The sequence below is a fragment of the Stegodyphus dumicola genome, chromosome 12, assembly GCF_044657685.1.
Source record: "Stegodyphus dumicola isolate Sdum_Otavi_A_Nest chromosome 12, ASM4465768v1".
NCBI lineage: Eukaryota > Metazoa > Arthropoda > Arachnida > Araneae > Eresidae > Stegodyphus > Stegodyphus dumicola.
This window is the reverse complement of record NC_140779.1, coordinates 14,059,529-14,075,069: the sequence shown is the minus strand read 5'-3', so window position 1 is coordinate 14,075,069 and position 15,541 is coordinate 14,059,529. Positions and strand designations below refer to the sequence as shown.

Sequence of the window (15,541 nt, the reverse complement as noted above, 5' to 3'; positions counted from 1 at the left end):
GGGGGGGGGAAACATTTTATCTGCAGCGCGAGAGACTGTGTATCGGAAATTCTAAAGAATATGCTCTTTTAAAGATTTTGCAATATTGCTGAATTGAGTTTTATGGTTTAAGTGCGAAGAACACGGTATTTAATCAATAAGGTAGCACACAAAACGTTAAAGAAATGTCCCTTTGGGCGTAATATAAAATCTCAAGGCTATAAAGTATTTCTCCCACCTTCGTAGTGTAGTGGTCAGCATACTCGGCGCGTGTCGGGAGGCCCGTGGTTCGAGTCCCAGAGAAGGCGTTGCTCATTTTTCATCTGTCCTGCTTCCCAAAAATGCCTAATGTCTCTACACTGTAACTACCTTTATTGGTACCTTTATTGGTTAATATTTTTTTATATGCATAATGTCCCCAAAATAAACAGTTCTTCTTCGAAGATGCACTTATATAAAAATTTCTCATTATTGGTCTAATATAACAATTTGAAAATAATAATAATAATATTAATAGCACATTTCTGTGTCTTCAGATTGTTTCACGACAACTTTGTTTGCTGTTATTTTCTCAAAACATTCATTTCAGCATTTGATGAAACATTGTTTTAGTCTCTACGTAGAACTGTAAAGACATTAGGTAATTTTTTTGGAAGTAGACAAAATGAAAAATTAGCAACGCCTTCGCCGGGAATCGAACCACGGACCTCTGAAATACCGGCTCTGTGTGCTGACCACTACACCACGAAGGCACGCTAGGAAGGCGGGAGAAATACCTTATATACTTATATCCCCCTTATAAAAGGCGACTGGGATTTTTAGGGGACTCATTCACCAAATCCTGGGTGAGGAGAATCATCATCCAACATCCTTTGAGTTCGGTCGCCACTTGTCAGGACTAGTATGTCTTTTGACTTGTTTAGGGAAAATGATGTGTCCTGAATAGGAGCAAGGAGCTTACTAAAGCTATGTTCAAGTATATGTGGAATGGACGACACAAGCAGGAAGGGTTTACTTTATTCTATATAAGATTACAGGTATTCCCGAACTTCGAGATACAGAGACCAAACACTTGTGGTCTGAACATAAGAATATAAAACCGCTAACTAAAATTCTAAATAAGGGAGCTAACTTTGAATTACACTCATATCCATAAATTAAGGATAATTAGGAGTCACGCAGAAATCGAACTCTAAAATAAATATATCACCTGTAAAATCACTACACACATCTTCAAGAATCATATGCAAATTTCAGGAAGTAACCTGACACTGGTACGTCACAATGACGAGAGTGTAAGAGAGTGATACATAAGGAATACAGGCAAAGAAGTAAAATTGTTCGCAGGCGCTTTATAAGGATTTCAGTGCAATAACCGAATAGTTATGACACAAAGGACGCATTTGGATGGTTTTTTACGTGGTAGAATTATCGGCCGTCTGGAATGTGGGCGTACCCAACTGGAAGTATCAGACGCACTCGGAATTGCCCAGAGTGTCATCTCCAGGCTTTGGCAACGATTCCAAGATGATGGTTATGTGAGTAGACGTTACAGCACAGATCGCCCCTGACTTCCAACGCCGAATAAAGACCGGTATTTTGCAGTTACTGCCAAAAGAAACAGGCGGAGCCCAGCCTCAGACCTGTCTCGTCAGCTCTCTTCAGCCACTGGTACGACAATTTCAAGGCAGACCCTGTACAGACGCTTAGGGAAGATTGGTCTATATGCTTGTCAGATGCGTTCCACTTACTGCAACTCACTGTTGCCTGCGGTTAGCCTGGACTTGAGAGCCATTGTGGACACCGCAACACTGGGCTTGTGTGATGTTTTCCGACGACTCCAGGTTTAGCTTGCAGTCTGATTCTCGCAGAACTTTCATATGGAGAGCTCCAGGTACCCGTTACTACCAAGAAAACATCATTGAACGACACCGTTATGGCGGTGCAGGAGTGCTCGTTTGGGATGGAATTATTCTGGGTTCCAGAACTGACCTGCATGTTCAAATTGGAACCATGACAAGCCAAATCTATCGGGACGTCATTCTGGAACAACATGTACGTTTGTTTCGGGGCGCCGTGGGCGCACAATTTGTGTTTATGGATGACAACGCCCGTCCTCACCGTGCAAACATCGTAAGCGAATGCCTTCAATCGCAGGATATCACCCGTATGGACTGGACGGCATTCTCACCGGACTTGAATTCAGTAGAGCACGTGTGGGACATGCTTGGCCGACGAGTTGCAGCCCGTCAACATCCTCCTACATGTCTACCGGAACTTCGGAGAGCATTGCGTTTTGAGTGGTGTAATATCCCCCAAGATCAGATCGATAATTTGATACTCAGCATGTCTAGGCTTTGTACGGACTGTATTGCATCGTCTGGGAGACATACAATGTATTAACAATCAGACCAACCATGTAATATTGGTTTTTTGTAAATAGTGGTTTTTTTTTTTTTTTTTTTTTTTTTTTTTTTGTAATTTGCTCCAGGGAGAAAAAAATCGCTAATTTTTTTAATAATATCAAACATATAGCTTCTTTTTCTGCTCTTTACCTTTTGTTTAATAAATAAGCTTTACAAATAAGTCAAATTTGTTTTGCTTCTAACTCTTCCTTTGCCAGATTTTGCATTATCCTTAATTTATGGACATGAGTGTAGTTTACAAATGCCTAACACTAAGACTGGCCTTTTTAAAAGGTTACGTATGTAGTACGCAGACTGCCGAAACTACCTTACGTTTTTAAATATCAAGAGGATTAAACCCCTGGCCTTTAAGGCAAGCAGCAACTGATTGAAAACTCGTACAGAATGCAGTGGCAAGGAGGCTCATTTTCCCTCTCTCTCTAACTCTTGGCAAAAAGCCACAACTTAAATACTTGAGCGTTAGCAAGTACAATTCGCATTTAATTCTGTACGGAAGTGGGAAAATAACAAAAGATAGTACAGTTTTAAAATAAAATAAACGTTAGTAAAACTTAAGATCCTCACAGAACTTGTATGAGTTTTGCCGTTTCGTGATTTTTAGCCCAATTAGAGTTAACTCAGAAGGTCTATTACTCTCGAAACGGCATTTTGCGTCGGTTCATTATAAATGGCGTATAATTAAATTGTTGCCACCAAATATGATCGTCCTGTATTATATTTAAAAAAAATTAAATAATAAAGAATCTGCATGAACGTATGTAGGTTTCCTGCATTGTGACCCATCAAAGTTTGAATAACGTATTCCTCCACCCGAACATGTGCACCTGCAAACCCGAATTTTGAATTTGTATTACTATCTATTTGAAATTTTGTAAAACTTTAACGAAATTTTGGATAACAAACTCAACGATTTTGAAAGTGAGCAATGGCAACACTGTACGGAAAGAAAAACCATTTTCATCTCCAGTGCGCGAGACTGTGTATCAAAAATTCTGATAATATGCTGTTTTTAAATTATTTTGGAGTATTGCTGTTGAATTGAATTTTATGTGTTTTAAATGCGAAGAATATGATATTTAATAAATGAAGATAACATAGCAAACGTTAAGAAAAACGCCCCTTTGGGGCTAATATACAATTTGAATGTTGTCAGTTTTTTTTTTTTTTTTTTTTTTTTTTTTTTTTTTTTTTTTTGTTTTTGTTTTTGTTTTTGTTTTGTTTTGTTTTTTTAAGAATTTAGCTGGTTTTGCAACTCGTAGAAAAGGGAAAATATTATGAAGTTGACACAGAAAAGTGCATCTTCGATATATATTTATTTTTGTTGCTGAATTTAATTTTTTTTCATTAAAGTCTTCTTGAAACTTTTTTTACTTAAATCCCATTTTTTATAGGAATGCTTCATAAGCATGTGTGGGACCTTTCAAACTCAAAACTTCTACAACAAATATATTTCTAGGCGTACAGAATTTTTTACGTTTTACATTCGTCACATTCTCAGATCCTTTTGACGTTCATTGAATTGTAGAAAAGGTAAGTTTCTTTCTGTTTTTATATGATTCTGTAAATTTGTAAATTTTTTATAGCTTTCATAACTTGAAGAACTTTTTTTTTATGCGTACACAAGAATTCCATCCATAATTCACAATACACGATCAGCATATTTATTATTCTCCATGTCGATGTTTATTCTATATCAAAAATTAATGATTTCATTTCTTTCTCCCAGTTTCGTAAGATAAAATCATTGAGTAGAGAGAAATCATTTCATTAATTGGGGGGGGCGATCTTGCAAGTTACTCTGTTTTATTTTGTAACATTTTAATTCCTATGATAAGATAGACTATGGATATCAAGTTTAAAACGAGTAAATGGGCATAAACTAAAAAGTCGTTAACTGTTCATATTATGAATTTATCTCTTGCCCTTGCAAAATAAATAAATAAGTGAGAATATAATAATAAGAAAGAAAGAAAAAAGTCTGAAAGCTTTCAGATTTTACATTACACTCAAAGGGGAGTTTCTCAACGTTTTGTGGATAACCTTTATTTATTAAATATCCTGTTCTTCACACTTAAACCATAACATTCAGTTCAACATCAGTATCGCAAAATAATTTTAAAATGAACAGAATTTCCAATACACAGTCTCGCGCGCTGGAGATAATTTTTTTTTTTTCCCCCGCACAGGTTTGCCATTGCATAGTATTTCAAATCGTCGAGTCTGCTAATAAAAAATTCGTTAAAGTTTTACAAAATTTGAAATAGACAATAAAACAATAAAACAAATTCCAAATTTGGATTACCAGATGCCCATATTCGGGTGGAAACGTACGAATCGTACAAATCGTACGTCAAAATTTGATGGCTCTAGGTTCCGTCATTTTATCACAATGCCAGAATGCATGCATACATTTATGCAGATCCTTCATTATTTAATTTCTTGAAATATAACACAGGGCTGTAATATTTGGTGGCAACAGTTTGAAAAGTGAAACGGCATTTAAAATTTTCACCGCAAAATGCCGAAACGAAATTAATAGCCATTCTGCGCTAATTTATATCACGCCTAAAAGGGCGGTTTCCCCCCCCCCATTTGCATATGAATATACGTTTCTGGGGAGCATTTGGGCAAATTCACCTTTGAGCCCAAAGTACACTCATGTCCATAAATTAAGGATAATGCAAAATCAGGTAAACGAAGAGTTAGAAGCAAAACAAATTTGACTTATTTGTAAAGCTTATTTATTAAACAAAAGGTAAAGAGCAAAAAAAGATGCTTTATGTTTGATATTATTAAAAAAAAATTAGCGATTTTTTCTCTCCGGAGCAAATTACAAAAAAAAACCTATTTACAAAAAACGAATATTGCATGGTTGGTATGATTGTTAATACTAATATATGATATGTCTCCCAGACGATGCAATACAGTCCGTACAACGCCTAGGCATGCCGAGTATCAAATTATCGATCTGATCTTGGGGGATATTACACCACTCAAAAAGCAATGCTCTCCGAAGTTCCGGTAGACATGTGGGAGGAGGTTGACGGGCTGCAAATCGTCGGCCAAGCATATCCCCCACGTGCTCTACTGGATTCAAGTCCGGTGAGAATGCTCGCCAGTCCATACGGGTGATATCCTCCGACTGAAGGCATTCGCTTACGATGCTTGCACGGTGAGGACGGGCGTTCTCATCCATAAACACAAATTGTGCGCCCATGGCGCCCCGAAACAAACGTACATGTTGTTACAGAATGACGTCCCGATAGATTTGGCTTGTCATGGTTCCAATTTGAACATGTAGGTCAGTTGTGGAACTCAGAATAATTCCACCCCTGCACCACCGTAACGGTGTCGTTCAGTGATGTTTTCTTGGTGTTAACGGGTACCTGGAGCTCTCCATATGAAAGTCCGGCGAGAATCAGACTGCAAGCTAAACCTGGAGTCGTCGGAAAACATCACACAAGCCCACTGTTGCGGTGTCCACAATGCATGCCCTCTACTACAGGCTAACCGCAGGCGACAGTGAGTTGCAGTAAGTGGAACGCATCTGACAGGTCTACGAGCATATAGACCAATCTGCCCTAAGCGTCTGTACACGGTCTGCCTTGAAATTGTCGTACCAGTGGCTGAAGGGAGCTGACGAGACAGGTCTGAGGGTGTGCTCCGCCTGTTTCTTTTGGCAGTAACTGCCAAATACCGGTCCTCATTCGGCATTGTAACTCTGGGGCCACCTGTGCTGTAACGTCTACTCACATTAACATCATCTTGGAATCGTTGCCAAAGCCTGGAGATGACACTCTGGGCAATTCCAAGTTCGGTACGGCCACATTCCAGACGGCCGATAATTCTACCACGTAAAAAAATCATCCAAATGCGTCCTTTGTGTCATAACTATTCGGTTATTGCATTATTGCACTGAAATGCTTATAAAGCGCCTGCGAAAAATTTGACTTGTTTGCCTGTATTCCTTATATATCACTCTCTTACACTCTCGTCATTGTGACGTACCATCGGTGTCATCTGGTTACTTCCTGAAATTTGCATATGATTCTTGAAGATGTGTGTAGTGATTTTACAGGTGATATATTTATTTTAGAGTTCGATTTCCGCGTGACTCCGAATTAGCCTTAATTTATGGACATGAGTGTATTTAAAAACAGTATATCTTTAGAATTTCCTATAGACAGTCTTGCGCTTTGGATATAAAAATGTTTTATTCCGTACACTGTTGCCACTTCTTGCTTTGGAATCGTGGAGTTTCTTCATCAAAATATGAAATCGAAAACAAATTCCAAATTTTGGGCTTCCAGATCGCCATACTGGAATGGAGGACTATTTTATTCAAAATTGGATGGCTCTAGAATACCGTTGTTTGCTCACAGCGCGAGAAACATACACACATTTATTTAGATTCCTCATTACTTAATTTCTTTAAATATAATACAATGTTGCCACTGCTTCCTTTGAAATTGTTGAGCTCATTATTAAAAAATTCATTAAAATTTTGTAAAATATGAAATATATAATTCGAAGTTCAAAATTTATACTTCCAGTTGCCCATATTCGGGTGGAGGACTAAGTTATTCAAAGTTTGACGGCTTTAGGTATCGTTTTCTCACAGTATAAGAAACATACATACATTCATGCAGATTCTTCACTATTTAATTTCTTTAATACTCTTTATTAAAGTAATTTAATTCTTTATTAAAGTAATTTTGTTAATTTCTCATTCATTTAATTTAAATTGACGTATGTGAAATGGTTTTTCAATGCCCCAACACTTCAGTTTGCGACCCCATTCGGAACAGCGACCCACAGTTTAAGAAACTCTGATCTAAAACCGTATTAATTTACCTGCTCGGACTCTGATGTTAACAAATAATGCTGCATTGTCCACAAGCAAAAAGTACTCTAAAATGAGGCGCGGATTTAGTCGCCTGTTGAAATGGAGTCTGTTTTTGTACGTATGATAATGCATTGCCTTCGATATATTTTACTTTTGTACACCATGTACAAGATTTTTAAAGATAACAGTACCACTCCTTTATAAATGACTTTTAATGCATGATTAGAAGACTTTAACTTCTTTGTACGATTGGTCTATTTAATTATGGCAAAGCACAGTAGGGCTATCTGCCTAAGGGGAGGGATGCCTTCGTGGAGGACTTTCTAAAGGAAACTGACTCATATACACGTTAATCTTTGTACGAAGTAAAGGAAGTATTAGAAACGTGAAGCATTTTGGTACCATATTTCAACGAAAAATATCCATTTTAACCACTCTCGAATGCATTTGAACGATGTTTTCGCGTGGCATTTGTACGTACGGACAGACAGAATAACTCTTTTTCCCAAAACGGATCGAAAAATGGATTTAAAATGGATTCAAATGAGATTTTTTTTCGTGATGTCTGTATGTACGTAGGTGTGTATTTCGCATAACTCAAAAACGAATAGCCTAAGAGCGTTCAAATTTTGTATATGGGACTGCTATAACATATAGTTGTGCACCTCTCTTTTAGATTGCGATCGTCCGCACCAAACATATATAAATATATATAACATAATAAAAGCAAGGAAAGGAAACGCCGCAGCAGTGTTGATGCGTAGTTATCCTATATTGAAGACGAAGTATTCTGATTGCGTCGTAAGCTAATGTGTTGACTTCGTAAATAAAACTTGGTAGTCGAGGCTATTTTAATTTCATTTTTATTTCCAACTGACATTATGTGGCCACAGATCACTTGGCACCCTAGTTGTGCCTGTTCAAGAACACTTACATTATTGATATTACTGCAATAGGAAGCAGCGTAGCGAAATTGCGTCCAAGCACAGCACAGACAGAAGCTGAAGTGCGTAGTTATGAAAGATGGAAGCACGCCAAGAGAAAAATTTTGGTTTACAATTTTAGTTTTAGTTCCCAATTATTACGTCATCAGAGCTGCGCCATGGACCTTGATCATATAAGGTCCATGAGCTGCGCAGGCCCTAGAATGATCTAGAAATGACGCAATCCAGAGAAGTTATTGCGATTTTTAGAATAGAGAGGGAGAATTAATGTTTTACCGTTAGTTTAAATTATAATTTTGATTCACATATTTTTTATCTTACATATTTACACACATACCCATTCTGTTATCCGGCTAGATGAGCTCAATTTTTTTCCCTTTTATTGTCCATTTCTTGCTTTAAAAGTGATTGAAATGTATTGTTCTTATGTTCCGGTTAATGATTTTATGCCTTCAGTTATCTGCATGCAAAAATTGTAGAATTATCAATAATTTAAAGTTGTTTAATTTCTGCTAAGCCTAACGCAGCCGGCATTTGTTTACATTTGAAACTCTTACTAGAATAGTGAATCGAGTCAGTTTCTGCGCCAACTTCAGTGTCTTTTTGCCAAGTGGGACCAAAACTTCAGTTTGGTAAACTTCAGTAAACTTCAGTTTCGTGCACTAAAAAATCTGCCTTCTTGCCCGCTGGCCGAATTGCTTGTTTTTGCGTAGAAACAATAATGCTAATTATAAAAAATGGTTTTTTAACTGTTTTAACTGTATTTGGTGTTTTATTATAGTTATTATTATTTTAACTGTATTTGGTGTATGTTTAACTGTATTTGGTGTATGTTGTTAATGAATATGTTTTCAGTTTTATGCATTTTGGGCTTGACACGAAATGAGAACTGAATTAATTGAATGAGAAATATATCTCTAATAAAATTAGAAGAAGTAAGTTTAAATGAAATGCGGCAAAAAATGTGCATAATTTAATACACCGTACAGGGAAGTTATGTGGTATCCACATCAGACGTTTTTCTACGTGTCTTTATCAAAAGATAGCGTATCAGTAGAAATAAAAGCCAGTAACAAGAGATATAACAAAACTGTAATTATTTTTTTTTAAATTACTCTCCACATCTTGTTTTGTCAGCAACGAAAGACAATATGCTTCGATAATGGGAATTCAATATAGCAAATCTCAACTGATATCAGCAAAACAAAAATATAAATCCATTATAAAATTGTGTTACATTATTTTACAGAAAAAATGCTGAAAGTGTTATTTGTGAAACTTATTTTAATTACAATATTTGCACAAAGTATATATATTGTTTCATAAGAATAAATTGAATTTAATTAAATAAATTTAATTTAAATACAAATTTAATTAAAATTAAATAATTCTTTGCGCCATTGCTGCAAGGAATGAAATTTAAATTTAAACAAATTCAAATTTAAATTTTAACAAACACGTATAAAAAAGTAAAAAAGCAAATTTAAAGCCAAAATTTAAAAAAAGCAAATTTAATGCCAAAATAATTTTTAAAAAATTTTTAAAAAATGTGCAAACATATAAAGGATTTAATTCTCGAGCTAATCTACAATATCATTTAAATTCAGAAGCATAAGCAAATCAAGTGCAAAACCAATCCATGAAAATAAATTCACGGATTTAGCAAATTAAAATTAATCCAAACAATTTTTTTAAAAATGCACTTTTATACGTGTTTGTTAAAATTTAAATTTAAATTTGTTTATATATATATATATATATATATCATATTATACATAAATATTATTATAAAACTTATTATAAAAAGTAAATACTGTAAAGAACACATTTTCTAATTGTCTGCATGATGATCTTGTTCCCTTCTACTTTCATTCTCACAGCATGATTGATTAAACTTGTTTCTACCAAAAGCCAGAGGGTAATTTTCCGCTATGAAAACGAATTAATCTGGATATTCCAGAAGAGAGAAATGACCTTTGACAAATTTTCTATCACTAGAATTAAAACTGACCTTTTTTGGCTTGGACAATACCTCGTGGACCGACAGTCAGACAGGTCATGACCAATATCTGAGTCAAAAAGCCCGAACATGTATGTCAGGGTTGTAATCTAAATTCTGCACTTCCTTGATTTTTTTAAGATATATTTTGTTTGGGTTGCAGTAGTTTTTCACTTTCTTCGATACAATAAAAACTCTAAAATTTGTTTAAAATAAACTACATGCATAGTTTATCACTTTAACACCTTAAATTATATTCCAAAATATTTTTTAAAGTTTTTTTTAAGAGGTTAATTTGACTAACAAATTAAACTTCTCTGAACATTACAAAACATATTAAAATCACAGTAAAATAATGTCTAGCACATGCGGTCAACAACTGGTTCGTTCTCCAATTAAAAAATTATAACTGTTTAAAATTATACCTTGTACGAAGTAGAGGAAGTATTGCAATCGCGAAGAATTTCTCGTATCATATTTCCACGAAAATATCCATTTTGTCCGCTCTCGAATCCATTTGAACGATATTTTTGCGTGACATCTGTACGTACAGACAGAATAAAGGACGTTTCTTTTTCGAAAACGGATTGCAAAATGGATTCAAAAGAGAGTTTTTCCGTGACGTCTGTACGTATGTCTATATGTATGTCTATACGTATGTATCTTCCATAACTAAAGGAGTAGCCGTAGAACGTTGAAATTTTTTATATAGGACTGCTATCGCATGTAGTTGTTCCCCTCTCATTTTCGTTGCGATCGATAGCACCAAACATATATAATTACAAAAAGAAACAATACAAAAGATTAAAAACATAATTTTTTTAACGCGTTCTGCGTTATAGCTGCAGAATTGAAGTAAAATAAGCTTTAAGCATCTAAAGTCAATATTAAATTGGAATCAAAGCAAGACAATTCCTCGACAATATTAATAATTGCAACCTTGTGTAAGAAGTTAAACACAATATCTAAACAAATCAAAATTAAAATAGGAATTCGTAGTAGAAAAAACTCGAAAAATAAAAATGCGAAAGGGAAAATATACAAATTATAAAAGTATGAGAATTAATCTCCTTTTACTGAAACTCCAATTCAAAACTCGTCAGGGGAACATGAATTAAAGCTTCATAATTGTCGATTAATATGTTTCGAAAACGTGTTTTGTTCTCCTGGTTCGTTTGAGGTCAAAAAATGTAAAAAAAAAATTCAATTAAAGTTTCATTTCAGACACTAAAATTCATATAAAACAAAAAATTGAATCTGAAATGTACCAGAAATTTCCCTGCATGCCTTCGAAAAACTCGGGTAAAGGATAAAACATAACATGTACCAAACTGACTACTAATTAAAAAACCATAAAACTACATATGCAAATTGACCATTCAAAACAAAATTGGTCTAAAACTATATTATGCAAATCCGGAATACAAAAGCAAAACAAATAAAGAGGAAAACAAATATACTTTAAACCAAACTGTCATTTAAACAACACTCAAAAATTAGGTGGTTCCCGATTATGCTAAACTAAATTTTTAATATCAAGAAAAGGAAATACTTTTCATAGAGATTTCTATAAATAATAAAATCTAATCTGAGCCTTAAACAGCTAAAAACTGAAAACCTGTTTGAAACAAAAATTGAAAAAAACGCGAACTTTCTGAATTCTTAAGACGACGAGACTGTGCTCCTTGCCATTCCTACTCTTTTGAGCTCAGATTTTTATTTTTATATATTGGTAAATTGTGCAATTTTTTATTTAAAAGTGATTCAATTATATTGTTCTTATGTTCCAGTTAAGGTTTTTATGCCTTTAGTTAATCTGCATTCAACAGCTGTGGAATTACCAACAATTTAAAAGTGGCGCTAAGCCTAACGAGGCCGCCTTTTATTTTTACATTTGCCGCTCTTAGTAGAAGAGTGAAATAAGTCAGTTTGTGCACCAACTTCAGTGTGTTTTTGCACAGTAGAATCTAAATTTAACTTTCAGTTTTGTGCACTGAAAATATTGTCTTCCTGTCCGCTAGCCGAATTCCCCCCCCTTGGAAAAATTAATTTTAATTGTAATTTTTTTTTTTTAACCTGCTTTTGACTGCAGTTCGCGTTTTATGTTTTTCTGTATTTTACAATTTTTATTGAAGATGTTTTCAGTTTCTATATATTTTTGTAATATCGCGAAGGGAGAACTCAATTGATTGAATGAGAAATATAAGTCTAATGAAATTTGAGGAAATAAGTTTAAATGAAGTGCAGGAAAAAAATGTGTATAATTTAATAGGCCATACAAAGAAGTCACGTCGTGTCCACATCAGATTTTTTTTTTTATTATTATTATTTTGCTAAAATTCATTTAAGGAAGTCTTTCGCTATCGTTTCATTATTTCCAAGCTATTTATTTATTTCTTCTAAGAGTAGGTAAATCAACTGTAAATAAAAAGAAAAGTACACATGAAAGCTAAAGAAATTGTTAATGTTGTGGTACTTGCGTGAGCTGTTTTATTGCCGAGTTGGAAGTTTTGGTTTGTAGAATATAATAAGAGTTCGGAGCAGAAAAGGTGTAAAATCGAATATGTTTAACGAGTATCATGCAAGGGATCTTTCAGGTGCTACCTAGATGTGCTCACCACTATAACAAAAAATCTGATGTGTACACCACATGACATCCTTGTACGGAATATTAAATTATGCGCATTTTTTCTTGCATTTCATTTAAACTTATTGGATTCAATTAAATCTACTTCGCCGACAGCGCATAAACCACAATAGAATAAATGCATTGTTTAAAATTCACTCTAGTATTTGTTTACCATAGCGACACTCTGGCGCTAGATTCACTTAACAGTATTATATTTCGTTCATATTATAACTCATAATGCACAAAATTTATATTCTGTAGCAATCTTGCTTTGAGCAAGAAGAAAGGAGGCGAACGCCGTTTCCTCCAGTCCGTGAGGAAAATTTATATCATTTAAAGAATAGGATTATCTAATCGTTGTCACATGTTCTATTCTAATACTATAATAAAGCTAAAATGATGTATAAAAGAAATTAAGCAAACAAAACAAAAAAGAAACAGTTTTTCACAGACGATTGAGAACTTCTCATTCAATTAATTCAGTCCTCACTTCGCGAAAGGCAAAAATACATAAAAACTCAAAATATCTGTATTAAAAATTACGAAGTAAATCTCAAACACTTATTTCCTGGAAAAAATTCCAGAAAGAATTAAGCATGATTTAATTGGCAATAATAAATGAAGGCGTTATCTTTGTTGTTGCGAAGCTAAGTTTCTCTAGATTGGCAACAAATCCACTAGTCTGCTGTTTCAAATGTAAACAATGAATAGCCGCCATAAAAAAAAAGACTTAGCGGCACTTAAACAACTTTAAAATTGTTGATAATTCTAAAAATATTGCATACAGATTTACGAAAGGTATAAAAACCTTACCCAGAAGATAAAAACAACATAATTCAATAATTTTTAAAGCAAAAAATGTACAATTTACAAACATATAAGAGTAAAGAAACTGAGATCACTGAGCCGGGTAACAGAGTGGATATATTTATAAATATATTTATATACGTTTGGTGCGGCCGATCGCAACCAAAATACGAGGTGCATATCTACATGTTATAGCAGTCCTATATACAAAATTTCAACGTTCTGAGGCTACTCGTTTTTGAGTTATGCGAGATACGTACGTACGCACGTACGTATATACTTTCGTACAGATGCCACGAAGAATTCTCTTCAGAATTAATTTTAAAGCAGTTTTATAATTTTTTTGGAGGAAACGAGTCTTTTATTCTGTTCTTACGTACAGATATCACGCAAAAACATCGTTAAATTGCATTCGATAGCGGCCAAAACGGATTTTTTCGTTGAAATCATGAAGTCATTTGTGTTGAATGTTCCTGCTCAACTAATCAGAGTGGTCAATGATGTTTAAACGCTGTTAAATTTGAGTTCGGTATGCATTCCTATTTTGTAAATCTTTAACGAATTTTTAACAAACTCAACGATTTGAAAGCGAGTAGTGGCAACACTGTGTGGATTAAAATATTTTTATCTCCAGCAAGCGAAACTGCCTATCGGAAATTCTGAAGATGTGTTGCTTTCAAATATTTGGTGATTTTGCCGTTGAATCGAGTTTTATGTGGTGTAAACGCTAATAACGTGATATTTAATAAATAAAATAAACACACAAAACGTTAACGATAAACTGTTTACCTTATTATCGTTAATTAACGTTAACGATAATAAGGTAAACACTTAGTTTTGTAAAATCATATTAGAAAGAAAACTGAACATTAATATGATGAACTGAGGAAAAAATTGAAGAAAAAAAGGTTTGCCGAGTGAATAAATGTCTATATATTATAAGGTAAACAGTTAGTTATCAATAATTAAATTAGGTAGGTTAATAACCTTAGTCATTATGGATTTACATGGCCACTATTAAATTAAATTTTTTAACAATATTTGTTAAAAAAAGCCCTATCAAAATCAAAATCTAATAAAATTTCACAGTTTAAAATACATGTAATTTATGACATTGATTCTTAAACGACATTAGGATAATTACACATTAAAAGCTACAAAACATTTATGTTTTGTAACAACAACACTCAACAAAATATTTATCCGTCATTTTAATTTGAAGCCTTCCCAGACATTTTGGCTAGTTTATATCCATTTCCTTCTTTTTAAGCATATATATATTATAAGGTATTTCTCAAGCCTTCCTAGCGTGCCTTCGTGGTGTAGTGATCAGCACACTGAGCCGGGATTTCAAAGGTCCGTGGTTTGATTGCCGGCGAAGGCGTTGCTAATTTTACATCTTGCCTGCTTCCAAAAACATCCTAATATCTCTACAGTGGCGCCCGAACTAAAAGGGTGGTGGATGGTGATTTCACCCCACCCAGGATTTAGCAATGTTGTCCCCTAAGAGCCCCAGTCGCCCTTTAAAAGGGGTATTATGTAAGGTATTTCTCCCGCCTTCCTAGCGTGCCTTCGTGATGTAGTAGTTCTGCACGCTGTACCGGTATTCCAGAGGTTTGTGGTTCGATTCCTGGCGAAGGTGGTTGCTAACTTTTCATCTCTCCGGCTTTTCCAATTAACCCAATGTCTCTACAATGTGAATGATTCTTCCAGTGTATTGCATCTAATTTTCACGTATCGCTACGAGTAGAATTTTTTGTAGGACCCGATTTTCATGTTAATGTTCTAGCATCAGCTGTGAACTCTGAAAATAAAAACACTTGTGTATTGTCATAAATTTCTCTGTTCAGCTTAAAACGAATGTTTGATCTTGAGGTTTTAAAAGACTTTTGCTCACCTCTACTCTAAGCC

At 34.4% G+C, this 15,541-nt stretch overlaps 1 protein-coding gene across 1 annotated transcript in view; it reads left to right on the top strand.

Moving 5' to 3' along the window:
- Nucleotides 1-15,541, top strand: part of LOC118187859 (semaphorin-5B-like) — a 317,610-nt gene that overhangs the window by 12,481 nt on the left and 289,588 nt on the right. The window contains exon 3 of the mRNA XM_085827486.1: nucleotides 3,797-3,935. The gene's annotated coding sequence lies outside the window, so the exon portion shown is untranslated. The remainder of the gene's footprint in view (nucleotides 1-3,796; nucleotides 3,936-15,541) is intronic.